This window comes from Rhinatrema bivittatum, chromosome 2, assembly GCF_901001135.1.
Source record: "Rhinatrema bivittatum chromosome 2, aRhiBiv1.1, whole genome shotgun sequence".
In the NCBI taxonomy this organism is placed as follows: domain Eukaryota; kingdom Metazoa; phylum Chordata; class Amphibia; order Gymnophiona; family Rhinatrematidae; genus Rhinatrema; species Rhinatrema bivittatum.
The window spans coordinates 307,332,522-307,349,578 of NC_042616.1; positions in this window are offsets into that span (position 1 = coordinate 307,332,522).

Below are 17,057 nucleotides of genomic sequence, written 5' to 3' on the forward strand. Positions count from 1 at the left end.
TTAAATTACCATTGGTTGTTTAAGTAAGAGTGGGAATGACATATGATGAGATTTGAGATAATTATTTATGTTTAGCATTATTAATATTTTGGAAATGTCAAGACCACATATTTCTTTCATAAATCGATGTTTTCTTTGAAATAATGAAAATCAATCAATAAATAATTAAAACATAATAATTTCCCTCCCTATGTATAAACCGGAATCATGATGTAACATTTAGGGCAAGATGTACTAAAAGAGTTCTCCCATTTTGTATCTATACAAAAAATGCTTAGTACCTTTGGCCCTTAGATATTTACTGTCATGTTGGTTGAGTTTGTATCATGTGTAGGAAAAGGTAGGCTAGATAAAAGCAGGCAAAGGGATCTATACAATATTTTCACATGCATCTTAAAATGGGGCTTAAAGTGCAGGATAAAGAAGCATGACACCATTTCACAACATGGTGTCAACGGAGCAAGAGTGAGTAAGGGCTGCTCCTGCCTCATAAAGAACCCCAGAACGCATAGGGTAAGCTTGAGAAAGCTAAAGGGGTGGCTTCATCAGTGACTATGAGATAGTCTAAAAGGACGGGGCTTACAGGTTGGCAGAATGTTACCAACAGATTCATTTTTTATGCATTCAGAAGATGCATGGGGCAGAGGTAAGGTTGGCACTAGCACCATGGACTACTACCTGCGATTGGGATCATAAGGGTGAGGGACTTTGAACAAGCCAAGCAGCCCCTTTAATCCAGGATGCCTGTAGATTTTCTGCCCATGCAAATAAACTGGGTAGAAAACTTCCACATGAAGCTACCAGGACTCCCACCATTGAGCATTGCCAAAGGCCAGGAACATGCATAAAATTTCTTGCAAAAGTTTGCCAAAGAACTTATTTGCATCCTTTGCAAACTTTTGTGAAAATGGGACGCTAATTCATTGCATTGGCCTCCAAGTGTGTAAGCCCCAAGGGTCTAGAAGTGAATCTACCCCCCTGCAAGAGAACACACCTGCATCAGCAGCCCCCTTTACAGTAAGGACACGGAAGAGATTGCATGAAGGGTTAAATAGTAGTCAATTTCTGCCTTGCTTGGTTTGTGCTGGTTGCAATAAGCTCATGAAATTGCAATCTTCTTGTATTGGAATGTAATAATAAACTTCTTGTACTGGAAAGTATTAATAAACTTAACTTATAAACATTTTAAAACAAGCTGATATTGTACTCCTTAACTGACTTTGGGGTAACTTTTCCTGAACGGATAAAACGTCAGCTCTTATAAATAAATAAAGATCTTGTGTGTGTATTATTTAATAATTTTGAGGTGAGCTATTTCATAGAAGCAATCTGAAACTGGTAATAAATAATGCCCCTGCCATTTCCTTGTGTCTCCCAAGATTTAAACATATTCTATACTAATCATTGCAGTAGATGGACAGCCTATTAATATTTCTGTTTGTGTAGCAGTACATGTAGTACTGGCTAGGTTTACTATTACCTTTAATATACTCTGACAGTAAACATGAGAAATGATTCTAGCAGGACTGATAGCTCAGTGGATTGACAGAGTCACTGAGACATTCTCCCGTTTATTGATAGTTCTCTTTTGGCTTAGATTGGTAACAAATGCTGTCCAAATGTTACTAGGTGGACTGTATGAAATATATTGGCAGACATACAATCCTCAGTCCATACCACTAAACCACTATCACATCTGGTCACATGTTAATTGGCATGTTAATTGACAGTCTCAGCTGGGAATGGAAGGACTGACTTGGCATCAAATTTTTAGATGTGGTCTCCCATGTGGCTAATGCAGAGTTAGACTGGCAAAGCATTGTGGGAAAGCTGGCTCTGCCAGTTGCTTGCTCTATGTCTATTCCATAAGATAAATGCAGGACTTCAAATTCTATTGCTGTCATCTGGTAGATTTAACAAGTAATACAACTGCAAGAAAACAGTTTAAAAATACACAACGCTTATTCCCCTTAGTGATACTGAGAAAAACATTATGATCTAAGCCAGCTACTGAAATGTTCTGGAAATAATAATAATTAAAAAACAAACAAACACAGATCTGAGTTCACATAAAGCCCATTTATGTGTTTTTGGCTGATTTAGTGGCAGATAGGTTTCATTAGGTAATAAGGAAAACCATCATCTTAAGAAAAAACTGGGTCGGGATGGGGGTTGGGGAGAGGGTAGATTCAATCTGTGGTTAGCAGCAGGAGTGCAAGTAGATTTTAATTTTTATCAGTACTGTGCTGACTTTGTTCCCAAGTCCGCCCCTTCACAAAAAATGTTCCGCTTCCTTTGCCAAAAACATTGGGGTCTCAATAGCTAGCTAACTGCAGAACTAATTATATCAATTGATAGTCATTCAAACAGCTAGTCATTAGTTATTTTAATAATTTTCAAATTTATGACAGCAAATTACCAAATCAAATATATTTTCACAGTGGTGCATAGTAGGACTAATCCTGTTGCTTTGCATGCTCTTGTCATGCCTTGCCTCAGTACTGTCCAACAAGTCCATAGGGCTCTAGGATGCCAGTTGCCAAGAGCAATAACCTTGATGATTTTGGTAGCTGTTTACAGGCTCCATGCAAGGATATTTGGCACCCTAGGTGAACCTTCAGGCTTGAATCCCACCCTTCTCCCCCTAACTCATTCATCAGGGAAACTAAGATATCAAAACCATGAAGGCAACACTGGAAGAGGAAAGTTAATCAGTTCCAGTATTTAGAGAGTGGGATAGATAGGGTTCCATCTGGGTTAAAGGAGGCTCCCCATACACTTTAAGACCCCATAGTTCTGCTAGAAGGGGGCAAGAAGAGCAACTGGGATAGTTATAGGAGTGCACGAAGGAAAGATAAGCCAGTTAGGTCTTCTCTGGGACAGAGGTTAGACGGGAAGCCAGTCCCTGGATCCAAAGACCATGAGCGTTTCACTTTACTCAGAATGAAAGAAGAGGTAAAGTACCGGACAGTCAAGGAAAATCTAAAAAGATGGTTCCCGTGCCAGGGCGGTAACTCTGGTAGAGCCAGGCACTGGGAAGGTCAAGCTGAAGGGGATGGAATGTAAAGGAGTGTATATTAAGATCCCCTTAAGAGACAAAGACCAGGCATGTAGCCTGGGCCACCATAAGACAGCCCAGAAGGGAATGCTGGTCCCAGGGCATTTCCCTAAGCAAAGAAATAAGAAAGTAGGCCCAGGAGGGGACAGCAGGCTCTGGGGATAAGGAGAAGGCAGCTCTTACTACAAGGCTGACCTATTGCTGTAACTTTTGATTTAGAACTGCTGAGGTAAGCAGACCTTTTCTGTCTGTTTTTCTATTATGCTTTAGATAAATCTTTTTTCTACGGAGAAAAAACTGGAATTCAGACTACTCTGTCCTCTGTCAAGCCAAAGGCTGCTCACATGTTAACCCAGGCACCAAAAGATAAACAAGGCAGCACCAATAGTGGCATAAATACCCCTGAGCACAGAGTGGAGTAAGCATAATGGCAGCAAAACCCCAAGGCATAGAATGAGATGTGAGGAAACAAGCACAGTGGAATAGAAACCCCATGACATATGTCTGGAGGGAGAATTCAAGATGGCCTTTGCAGACAGATGCAGCCTGGAGGCTCTCCATAGGAGAACAGTTTCCTCACCTTTTCTTGCTTGGTAATTCTTCATCCTGTCTTATGATGGTAGGAAGAGGAAAGGGAAGTTTGGGGCCTCACCTGCAGTATCCATGCCAGTTTGAGGGCCAATAGGCAGGCATGTTCGGTGCCCAGTCCATCTAGCCAGTAGACACCAAGGTGGAGAAGCCACAGAGGATTTCCTGAGTTTTGGCATTTGATTCCTCCTCCCCCTCCACTAGGTATCAAATGTTTTGACATGGTGTTCCCCTGAGAACTCCTACTTAAGTGCATCAGCTACAGATACAGGAGTTCTCAGATGTAAGTGCCATGGATAAAAGGAGGGAAGTTGAACTGAAAATGGCCTGCCTCATCTTGCTTTGCACATTCATTTTACATGAATGCACATCCCTAGACTGCCCTGCAAGTGCACTACATACAGAGAAAGACATACTCTCTCTTACGTCTACCTGATCAATGATACTGCAGTAACTCTTTAACACTGATCAGACAGAAAATGCAATTTCTCCTCTTGTAGAATGACATTGTGTGACGAGAAAATAGCACAGCCCATCTTACTTTAATGTTCTCCTTGTTTTCCTTTCTACATCTGTTTTTATACTTTTTCTTTTGTTCTGAGAGAGCTTCACTAGCACAACCTCTCTGTCTGAAATCCAGCAGTGAAATGAGGGAACAAATAGTGACTGCTCAATGTTATAGGTTGTTTTCTGTTTCAGGTTGAAAAATAATTGAGGAACTCATCATCAATCTATGCTGGCTCTAGCTGGGATAGGCTGCTAGAAAAAATGCTTGATTTTGATTGGTCCTGCTCCTTTCTTGTCCCTTCCTACATCAACTCTGGTCAATCTAGTGTTACTGGCTTCACTGACATGCCTTGAGTAAAAGAATATCTGTAATTTCGTTTGCACGATAGGCTTGAATGGGATCTAAAAACAAATGAAAGCAAACATTTTCTTTGTTTTCAGGGGCACAGTCCATTTGTTTTGATTCCATCAATTAAAAAAAACAAACCCTGTTTTGTTTTGGATCACTGATTTGTTTCTAATGAATGCACATCCCTAATTGATATCCTAATGGCAGTCACAGCTGGGATATATCCTTGGTGGTGTGGACAAATTATTGGGAAGACTGGATGGATACATTGGTCTTTTTCTGCCATCATCTACTTTCTTACTATGTTACTATGGAATAATTCACATGGTTATAAAATCTCTCCAAAGAGCTTACAACCTATGGGACATAGTTACTAAGCAGTGATAAACGATTAACGTGCAAAAAGCAACCTGTACTCCCCGCCCCCCCCCCCCCTCACAAGAGTCTGGTTATATCCCTGCCTACCCCTGCTACCTGTAGATGTGGCTGAAAAGACAAACGTTTTAAAAAACTGAACAAAATGTCACACAGAAATAGACTACCCTCTTCCTAAACCCTTCTCCTTTCAACCAGTCAACCCCCTTCTTCAAATAACCCCCCTCCTCCCCCCCCCCCCCCCCAGTAGCAGCCTACCCCCTGGACCATTCAATAAATACAAAAGATTATCTGGTAGTCTAATGGACTCCCCCATTCCCCCTTTTTATACCACAGACTCCCTGATAGTTTAGTGGCTACCCCCCGTCTAGAGCCCCCCTTACCTAAAATAAGACCTGTTGGGTGGTCCAGTGGTGACCCAAAGTGTACCCTAGGTACTGGGCTGGTTGATGCCATTTTCCAAAATGGCACTGACTGGCATTTGCCCCTATCATGATATGGGAAATTTCATCTGGCGCCATTTTGAAAAATAACGTTGACTGCCCTAGAGCCCAAGGAGTGCTTGAAGCCACCACTGGACAACCAGGGTGTCTTCTTTTAAGTAAGGAGGTTTTGGGAGGTGAAGGGGTAGCCACTAGACTACCATGGAACCTGTGATATAAAAAGGAGGGTTAGGGCATCCACTAGAGACCAGAAAATCTATTGTGATTAATGGGGATCTGGGGGGCTGGAGGGTGTATGGATTGAGGGGTTGACTTTCATTTAAAGGGGAACGGTTTGGAAAGGGGGGCATGGGATCGCTGCGCGACACTTCATTCTATTTTTTTTAACTTTTTTCTTTCTAGGCACTTCTACAGGTGGCGGGGTGGGTGGATAGGGGTATATTTATTCCCTGAGGGGGGGAGGGATTCAGACACATTAGCAGGTGGATTTTATGGGCTGCATAGCCCTTTAAAACAATGGTGGCCGAGGGTGAAGTGGGCTACCTTTGTGGTTTTTTGCCCCTTTCCTCACTGTATTTCTTTCAGTATTTTTCCATGAGAAAAAATATTATGGGAAGGCTGCCAAGATATTTTCTTGGGGGGGGGGGGGGGTTGTCAAATATCACAGGAACGTACCCTTGCCCCTCCAATGATAAAATATCACAGTATAGGAAATGACCACCTATGTTTATGCAGAGGGAGATTGATTTGCTCAAGGTCGCACCTGAAATAATGAGCAAGAAAATTAGGCCTGGGGCTATAAGTTTTACGTTTTGTATTCTAACAACAAGACTGCACAAATAATCCTGTTGCCTTTCTCCCAGATTACTCTTGTAGAAATGTAGTATAGGTTCACTTCAATATAAAAATGTACTGTAGTGAATACTAGGATATGAAATCTAGTGTACTGAAAAGCATACTTATTCCTATACTACTTTGGCACAAACAATCCTACAGTTATACAGACACTAAACTTCTTTCATACTGACTCATTCTTAGCTTCTGATGGATTGCAGGAATGCTCCTTCTGATCTGGAATTGTACGCACACATTCCCTTCTGAAACCAAATTCCCACTATTGCAGTACTGTGTTAATAACATTAATAAAGGGGATATGTAGTGTTATTCATTTTTAAGTTCTTCACAAATATGGCTTATAACTCTCTCTCCTTCCAAGCTATGGTTTGTGTGATAGCAGCTAGAAGAGATTTGTGACCATAGGTGTCAGAATATGGGGGATGCTAAGGCCATGGACCCTCCAAAGTTTCTGGCCTCCCCAGTGTCTGCTGCCACTGCTACTACTCTTGCTCCTGCACCAATCTCCTCACTCATTCTCCATGCTGGGACAGTTTTATGGTAAAGCGGCAACATTTTAGGAGTGGCAGAAACTGTTCCTCCCCACAAAAAAACACCCCTGCGGTTGCAGGGTTCTCACATCCCGACAACAAGAAATCCTGTGGCGCCATGTAATAACATGCTGGTGGGGTTCCAACTTTCTGCCAGCAAGAGGAAAGCATTGTGGTGGCACTAGAAGAAGAGGAGGCTTGTGGGGACGCTGGTGTTTTCTCCGCAGCTGGTAGTCAAAGAATTGATTGTTCCAGGCTGCAAAACTTTCTCCTGCATCTAGCAGCCAAAGAAGATGGGGAGGTCCCGTGTGTATGAGAGAGAGAGAGAGAGAGAGACTCTTCCTGTGTAGGTGAGAGTCTGTGAGAGAGAATGAGTGTGCCTTTGTGTGTATATGAGAGAAAGTGCCCATATGTGCAAGAGAGAGACTGTGAATAAGAGTGATTGCCTTTAAGTGAGAGTGAGAGTGGCTGCCTGTGTGTATGAGAGACTGTGTGAGAGAGTGACTGCCTGTGTGGGTGAGAGATTGAGAGAGAATGAGTGTGCCTGTATATGTGAGAGCAACTGTGAGAGAGGGTACCTGTTTGTGTGTATGTGTATGTGAGAGAGAGAGAGTGCCTGTGTATGTGTGAAGAAAACTGTGGTGATGCCAAAGAGGTGCTGGCAGGCCAGAGGAGGTGAAAAGAATGAGGCAGGCAGTGAAAGGGAAGGGAAGGTTGGGGGAATGAGAAATATTCACTCCCCTACCTCCTCTCCCCTTTCCTTTTCCTCCCTTCTTCCTCCCTCACTCAGCTTCCCTTCCCTCCCCTTCCTTCTTACTGAGAAGGGAGGGGAGGATAGGGAAGCTGAGCTAAATAAATGAAAGGGAAGGGAGGGAGTTGTGAAAGGAGAGGGGGATAATCGAGGAGGGGAATGGAAGAGGAGTCAGTGAGTAAGTGAGGGGAAGGGAAGTGGATGATTGAAAGAGAAAGGGAGGGAAGGGAGGTGAAGTGAGTGAGAAGGAAGGAAAGGATTGGGTGAGTGAGAAGGAAGGTGGTGAGGGGGAGGGAAGAAAAGGGAGGAGGAATGAGTGAGGAGAGGTGAGGGAAGGAAATGGAGGAGGCATGGGTGAGGTAAGGGGAGGCAAGCAAAGGGAGGAGGCATAGGTGAGAGGAAAAGGGTTGAGAGGAAAGGAAAGGGAGGAGGAGAGGGTGAGAGGGAAGGGGGAAATGGGGAGGGAAGGAAAGGGAGGAGTTAGAGAGTGAAAAGGAAGAGAGGAAAGGAAAGTGGGGTGGGTGAGTGAGCATTGTTAACCTGTGTGGCCAGTAAAAAGGAGCAGGAACAGCATCAGCCCATGCCCCAAGAGAAAAAGGGAATAGTCCCATCAGCTGCATAGAATGAAGGTGGAGGCTGCTGCTACTTGTGCATTCTGGAGAGAGAGAAACGTGTGTGTGTGTGTATTTGTGAGTGGGTGAGCATGTGAGAGAGTATAAGAATGTATTTTTAAGAAAATGAATGTGTGTGTGATAATGAGAGAGAGAGAGGGCAACGTTTGTGTACTCCTTCCCCAATGGTAAATTAATCCACGACCATCTCAGGATAACTGAAAATCAAAAGTTCCCAGGTCTGAAGAGCTGCAAATTTATTTTATCTTTATTAATTTTAATTATTGGGAGTTATTTGATGTGACTGCTCTTTTGAATTATTTCATTGATTTTTGGGAACATTTTCAACATCTTCTTAATATCTTTTTAATATTATGATTGTTGTTTTATATAATCTTAATTTTGTTGTTTGATATTTTTTTAGGCATGGTGATACTTCTGTTTTTCCACTGTTATACTGCCTATAGGGGCAGATTTTAAAACATATGCACGGGTGTACATTTGTGCACGCAAGCCGGCACGCCCAAATGTATGCCCGATTTTATAACATGCGGCCTTGGAGGAAATTTTCCTTCCCCCCCATCTTCCCCTCCCTTCCCCTCCCTGATCTTCCCCCCAGCCCTAAAGAAACCCCCCCCCCCTTACCTTTGTTTTGGAAGTTACTCCTGCCACCTGCTGGTGCGCGATCCCCCTGTGCCGGAGTCCTCAGCCATGCCCAGAACCGCCCTGCCACACCCCTGGACAGTCTGTCCTGCCCCCATCCCTCCCCGTCCCGCCCATTCAGAAAAGCCCTGGGACATACGCGCGTCCTGGGGCTTTACGCACGTCGGCAGGCCTTTTGAAAATAGGCCCAGCGCGTAACCTTTTGAAAATCCGGCACATAGAGTCTGGCTTGTTGCAGTTTTCAGTTCAGTTTTTGTCTGCACTTTTCTATACTTTATGGTCTCTTTATTCTGTATTTGGAAAGGGTATATCTGTGTTCTGCACGCTTGACCAAGGTGAGGTATTCTGCTAGTATGTAGTTTCTGGATAGGGATCTGGATCAGCTTGGCTTGTTCTGTTTTTGTCGTTTTCTCCTTTACCACTGTGACTGGTTTCTAACTTCAAGCATTTAACTGATCTGGGAATGAATAATTATACACTATGATACATGTGAAGAATGTATGTAAGATAGAATGGCATTAAAATGTAAATATAAAGCTAAAAATTGGCAGTGGGAACCTGGGCATGGCTTGGGTTGGAGTTGGGGTGGAGCTGAGACGGAGCTTGGTTGCTCCCCCCCTCCCCCACACCAAAAAGGCGTTCTGCCACCCCTGTTTCTGACTGAAGACCTTTCTGTGGGGTCTTCCAGTAGCAAATCCAGTAAGCCTGGCATCAGCGCTGGGAAAAATGATTGAAACAATTATAAAGAACAAAATTACTGAGCATATAGATAGTCATAATTTAATGGGACAAGCCCAACGCTGGTTTAGCCAAGGGGCATCTTGCCTCACTAATCTGCTACATTTTTTGAAGGTGTAAATAAACATGTGGATAAAGGGGAGTCAGTTGATACAGAAAGCATTGGACAAAGTACCTCGCTCATGAGAGACTCTTGAGAAAATTAAAAAGCCATTGGATAGGAGGCAATGTTTTATTCTGGATTGAGAACTGGTTAAAAGATATAAAACAGCGAGTAATGCTAAATGGTCAGTTTTCTCATTGGAGAAAGGTGATTAGTGGAATGCCCAAGGGTTCTATACTGGGATTGCTGCTGCTTAACATATTTGTCAATGACCTAGAGATGGGAATAACAAGTGAGATGGTCAAATTTGCTGATGATACAAAATTATTCAACGTTGTTAAATCACAAGAGGAATATGAAAAATTTCAAGAGAACCTGGCAAAACTGGGAGACTGGGCATCCGAATGGCAAATGGCATTTAATGCAGACAAGTGCAAAGTGATGCACATAGCCAAGAGGAACTCAAATTATAGTTACACGATGCAGTCACTCACTACCTAGGAAAAATATCTAGGCCTCATTGTGGATAATATTATGAAATTCTCTGCCCAGTGTGCAACAGCAGGCAAGAAAGCAAATAGAATGCTAGATTATTAGGAAAGGAATGCAGAATAAAACAGACAATATTATACTGTCTCTGTATCGCTCCATGGTGTGACCTTATCTTGAATATTGTGTGCAGTTCTGGTCTCCACATTTCAAAAAAAGATATAGCAAAATTAGAAAAGGTACAAAGAAGGGCGACCAAAATGATGAAGGGGTTGGAACAATTCCCCTATGAGGAAAGGCTAAAGAGGTTAGGGCTCTTCAGCTTGGAGAAGAGATAGCTGAGAGGAGATATGACAGAGGTCTAAAAAAATAATTTGTGGATTGGAACGGGTAAACATGAATCAGTTGTTTACACTTTCAAAAAGTACACAGACTAGGTGACACTCAATGAAGTTACTAGGTGATACATTTAAGACAAATAGGAGAAAATACTTTTTTACTCAATGCATAATTAAACTCTGGAGGATGTGGTAAAAGGTGATAGTGTAGCTGAGTTTAAAAAATGTTTGGACAAGTTCCTCGAAGAAAAGTCCATAAACCATTATTAAGGTGGACTTGGGGAAATCCACTGCTTGCCTCTGTGATAAGCAGCATGGAACCTATTGAATTTAGGAATTCTGACAGGTATTTATAATCTGGATTCTCTACTGTTGGAAACAGGATGATGGGCTTAAGGACCCTTTGTTGCGCGTCCCGACCATGTTGGCACCGCGGCTGGGCCTGCTCACCTCGCGCTTCCTTCGACCAGGTCCGGGCACCCCTCCCTTGCGGCCGCAGCCACTTCACGGCATCCTCGGGATCTCCTCTCACCATCCTCCTCGCGGGCCTCACGGCGGAGCTCCCGTCGGGGCTCCGTGCTGTTGGCGTCCTTGGCCACGCCCCTAGGTATGCACACGGCCAATGTGCAGCCCTTTAAAGGGCCCAAGGAGGGAAAACCCACAGGGGCGCCTCCTGATGACGTCACATAGACTCACTATTTAAGGTAAGGCCCTTTCCCCAGGACGACGCCTTGGCAATTGGGTCGACACCATTGGTGTACTAGTGTGCCTTGGTGTTCCAGTGTCTCCTGTTCCAGTGTCTCCTGTTCCAGCGTCTCCTGTTCCAGTGTCTCCTGTTCCAGCATCTCCGTATTCCTGTGTCTTCCATTCCCATTGGCTCCATGTATTCCTGTATCCTTCTCAGGTAGTACCTCTTTGGATTGACCTTTGGTACTGACCTCTGCCTGCCTGACCATTCTCTTACCTGCCACCTGGAACTGACCACTGCCTGCCTGACCATTCTCTTGTCTGCCGCCTGGAACCGACCCTTGCCTGCGTCAACTACATCCGGACTGATTTTGGTATTGACCCCTGCTTTGGCTGACTTCTCCTGGACTGATGCTCTGGCTTTGAGCCTTGCGCTTCACTCGGATACTCTCTTCTGGCCTACTGTGACCATTAGACCAACCTGCATGGAAACCAACCACGGCTTCCACTCGGCTAGACCCGCAGGCGCTGCCTGCCTCGCCCAGAGAACCTTCCTGAACTGTTACCTCCCTGGGGTCTCCAGAGCTTCCAGTTTGGGTCTAGCCTCTTCACTTTGCATCAGTCGCTACCCTTGCTCGTGGTGGGCACACCCCTCTGCTACCTCTCCGGGAGACCACCAGAGGCCCACCTAAGTCCATGCGGTCCGGGTACCCAAGGGCTCAACCTGCGGAAACCACTGACTGTTATTGGTGAAGCTTCAGTTAGCCTCTATCTCCTCGTGTGCTCCGCCTCCAGAGGGCCGTACCAATCCTGCAGCAGGCCAAGGGTCCACCTCCAGCGCAACACCCTTGATTTGACCCAGCATGACAAAACTTATATTCTTATGTTCTAAAAACATTTCTATTTATAGATTGTACTTGTTTAACAAATAAGTTTTAAAATCTTTATACTAAAAGGAATACAAGCACAGAAAGTGGATAGTACAAGTATTATTCAGTTAATTATTTATTGAAGTATCACAACCTTAAAAAGTCACTTGTTCTATATAATTTGTATACTTCTAGTATTGTTTGTGCCAAAATAATATTGGATTAACTATGCTTTTAGTACACTTGATGCCTTATATTGGCATTGTCTTTTATATTGTACTTATACTAAGTTTCTATAAGTTTTATACTGTTGAGAGTTGTCCTGCACCACAGGAGAGGAAGCAATGAGGAAGTGTAAGCTACAGCTGGTTAGAAGGGCTGGTGCAAGATTATCAGGCACCCTAGATGAAACTTATAGCCTGATGCCCCCTCCCATCCCACCTCGGGTCACAGCCTCCCTATACAAATAAAATTATGCATTTATAATAATTTAACATAAAAAGGCACTCAAAGTACAGTCTTCAGAGGTAAAAATATAACTTATAACATGTATATTATATTTACATGCACTGCTGTGGTGCCAACCAGAAAAACCTGCAGAAAAAAGTAAAAGGGACACTTGGAATTGATGTTAGACCTATTGTAATGTTTGTTGGGTGTGGACTTGGCCCTACGAAAGTCATGAATAAACTATAGTATGATTATTGTGAACTTCTCATACCAAAACTGCAATAATTACCAGCACTCAAACAGTAATAACTCTACCTATGAAAAAGCAACACTGCAAATATTACACCAGGCTCTAAAACACCAATACACTTCCTAGTAGGAAAATAGAACAAGCCAGGTTTCTCTAGAACCCTATTTAGAAACTACAAGCTAGCAGAAAACTTCACTTTAGTTATACATGCAGAACACAGACAGATCTTCACCAAATACAGACTAAAGGCTAGAGATGTGCATTCATTTTTGCTGAATTGGAAAATTTCAACGAAATTGTCCAATTTGACATGTTTCGGGGAGCCCGAAAAACGATCGGGATTTTCACGTTTTTTCGCAAAAAATTGTTTTTCAGGTTAGTGCGCACTAACAAAAAGTAACAAAAAGTAACAAAATCTAATGGTTTTTGTTAGTGAGAGCTAACAGAGTTAGCGTGCACCAATCCAAAAAAACATTTTTCGCAAAAAAAAAACAAAAAACCCGAACCACAAAAAAAACGACATTTCCTGCGGCGGCCGAAAAATGAAGAACGACATGAACACAAAAAACGATTCACATCTCTAATAAAGACACCATAAACTATAAATAGAAACATGTAGACAAAAACTGAACTGGAAAACACAAGAAGCCAGACTCTTTATGCAGTACAACAATGGAAAAACAGAAACACTCTTAATTAATCAAACAAGAAAATCAAGAAATATAAATTATCAACAAAGTAAAACTATAGAATAAATATTTCATAGCAGCTGATTAATAGAACTACATCCAGTAATTACAAGTTATACAAATTTTCCAATTAGCAATAAATTAAAAACAGACACATCACACAGCACCCAATAATTAAAATTAATAAAGATAAAAAAAATCCCCTGCTGTCTATACCTAGGATCTTTTGAATTCCAGATGCCCAGAGATTGTTGTGGATTAGCACAGGGAGAGGAGAGGCGTTGTTGCTCACAAATGTTATCCTTTCTCTCTCTTTCTCATATGTACACACATGCTTGCTCTCTCATACATACACACATATGCCCTGTCTCACATACATGCGCACACATACAGATATGCTTTCTTCCTCATATATGCACACACATGACATGCTCTCTCTCTCATACATGCACACACACACACACACACACACACATACACACACAAACATGCTCTCTCCCTCACTGCTTCTCCCCTGGCAGCATAAGGCCAGCAGCAACAGCCTGATCCTTCAGCCCCCGCAGCCCATGGTGCTCATAAGAACATAAGAACACAAGAAATTGCCATACAGGATCAGACCAAGGATCCATCAAGCCCAGCATCCTGTTTCCAACAGTGGCCAAATCAGGCTACAAGTACCCAAAAACTAAGGCGTAGATTTTAAAAGCTTGCGCACGGGCATACATGTGCACACGCTACCCGGCGCACATACATGTACACCCGATTTTATAACATGCGCGCGCATGTTAAAATATGGGGTTGGCGCGTGCAAGGGGGTGCACAATTGTGCACCTTGCGCACGCTGAGCCCACTCTGAGCCGCGCTGCCTTCCCCCTTTCCCTTCCAGGCAGCTCCAAAATTGGAGCGGCCTCGGAGGGAACTTCCCTACCCCCCATCCCACCTTCCCTTCCCCTTCCTCCCCCGCCCTTTCCCCCCTACCTTTGATGATTTCTTTTTTTTATCACAAAACTTACTTCAGCACCCACCCCTCTCATTCCCAGCCCCTTTTTGCAAGCCCCGGGACTTACATGTGTCCCGGGGCTTTACGTGTGTCGCTGGGCCTTTTTGAAATAGGCCCGATGCGCGTAACCCTTTTAAAATCTGGCCCTAAGTATATCCCATGCTACTTATACAAGTAATAGCAGTGGCTATTTTCTAAGTCAACTTAATTAATAGTAGGTAATGGACTTCTCCTCCAAGAATTTATCCAAACGTTTTTTAAACCCAGCTACACTAATTGCACTAACCACATCCCCTGGCAACAAATTCCAGAGTTTAATTGTGCGTTGTGTGAAATAGATTTTTCTCCAATTAATTTTAAAAGTGCTACATGCTAACTTCATGGAGAGCCCCCTAGTCCTTCTATTATCCGAAAGAGTAAATAACCATTTCACATTTACCCATTCTACACCTCTCATGATTTTAAAGACCTCTATCATATCCCCCCTCAGCCATTTCTTCTGCAAGCTGAACAGCCCAACCTCTTTAGTCTTTCCTCATAAGGGAGCTGTTCCATCCCCTTTATCATTTTGGTCACCCTTCTCTGTACCTTCTCCATTGCAACTTCCTCTTTCTTCAGGCCTGCGGCAGCTGACACTTTTCTGCATCTGTGCAGCTTCCTACAGCTGAGCAGGGACTGGGGCCAACATTACAGCTTCCTGAGTGGGCAGGGCCACGCTGCTTGGCTGCTGCTGCTCTTCCTGCTCTTCATTGCACTGCTGCCCGGGCCAGTGGCGAGGACACACTCTTCTTCCTGCCTACATTGGCATGGTCTTTCCTTCTTTCCATCTGTGTGAGAGCACGCTGTAATGCTTTCTCTTTCAGCCACGTGACAGGAAGAAGGAGAGACCATATTAGAGATGTGAATCGTGTCCTCGATCGTCTTAACGATCGATTTCGGCTGGGAGGGGGAGGGAATCGTATCGTCGCCGTTTGGGTGTTTAGAGTATCGTGAAAATCGTTAAAATCGTGAACCGGCACACTAAAACCCCCTAAAACCCACCCCCGACCCTTTAAAATAAATCCCCCACCCTCCCGAACCCCCCCAAATGCCTTAAATTACCTGGGGGTCCAGCGGCGGTCCGTAGCTAAATCGGGGGAAGGGGGAGGGCAGGAAAACCGGCACACTAAAACACCCTAAAACCCACCCCCGACCCTTTAAATTAAATCCCCCACCCTCCCGAACCCCCCCCCCCCAAATGCCTTAAATTACCTGGGGGTCCAGCGGCGGTTTGGAACGGTCTCCTGCAATTGAATCGTGTTGTCTTCAGCCGGCGCCATTCTGCACCGCCATTTTGCAAAATGGCGGCGCAAAATGGCGGCAGCCATAGACCAACACGATTCGACTGCAGGAGGTCGTTCCGGACCCCCGCTGGACTTTTGGCAAGTCTTGTGGGGGTCAGGAGGCCCCCCCAAGCTGGCCAAAAGTCCCTGGGGGTCCAGCGGGGGTCCGGGAGCGATTTCCTGCTGCGAATCGTTTTCCGTACGGAAAATGGCACCGGCAGGAGATCGACTGCAGGAGGTCGTTCAGCGGGGGTTCCGGACCGCCATTTTGCGCCGCCATTTTGCAAAATGGCGGTGCAGAATGGCGCCGGCTGAAGACAACACGATTCAATTGCAGGAGGCCGTTCCGGACCGCCGCTGGACCCCCAGGTAATTTAAGGCATTTGGGGGGGGGGGTTCGGGAGGGTGGGGGATTTAATTTAAAGGGTCGGGGGTGGGTTTTAGGGTGTTTTAGTGTGCCGGTTTTCCTGCCCTCCCCCTTCCCCCGATTTACGATTTTTTGACGATAAATCAGGGGAATTGGTATTGTATCGTGGCCCTAACGATTTTTGACGATTTAAAATATAACGGACGATATTTTAAATCGTTAAAAAACGATTCACATCCCTAGACCATATCGATGCCGTCCCCAATCGGTGGCGCCCTAGGCAGTCGCTTAGTCCGCCTAGTGCTTCCACCAGCCCTGCTGGCTAGCATCAACTCAGTGGTGAGAAAATTAATGGAGACTCTACTGAAGGAAAGGATAGTGAACTATTTACAATTCAGAAGAGTTCGTGGAACCGAGACAGCATGGATTCCCAGGGGAAGGTCCTGTCAGACAAATCCAATTGATTTTTTTGTTTGATTAGGTGACTAGAGAATTGGATCAAGGAAGAGTGCTTGATGTGATTTACTTGGATATCAGCAAAACTGTCAATACGGTCCTGCATAGGAGGCTCATGAATAAAATGGGAAGCTTGGAAGTGGGCGCCAAGGTGGTGGAGTGGATTACAAATTGAATGTCTAAAAGGAGACAGAGTGTAATGGTAAATGTAAGCTACTCTGAAGAGAGAACAGTGTTAAGTTGAGTGCCTCAAGGATTAATCTTTGGACTGGTTCTGTTCAATATCTTTGTGAGTAACAATGCAGAAGGGATAGAAGGTAAAGTTTGTTTTTTTGCAGATGATTCTAAAATCTGCAATAGAGTGAACATGTCTGAAGGAGTAAAAAGAATGAACATTGATTCAAGAAAACTTGAAGAAGGATTAAAACTTGGAAGCTGGGATTCATTGCCAAGAAGTGCAGTGTTAGGCATCTAGAGTGCAATAATCCAAAACAGCTGTATGCAATAGGGGGTGAAAGACTAATGGGCACGAGCCAGTAGAGGGAACTTGGGGTAATAGTGTCTGGCAA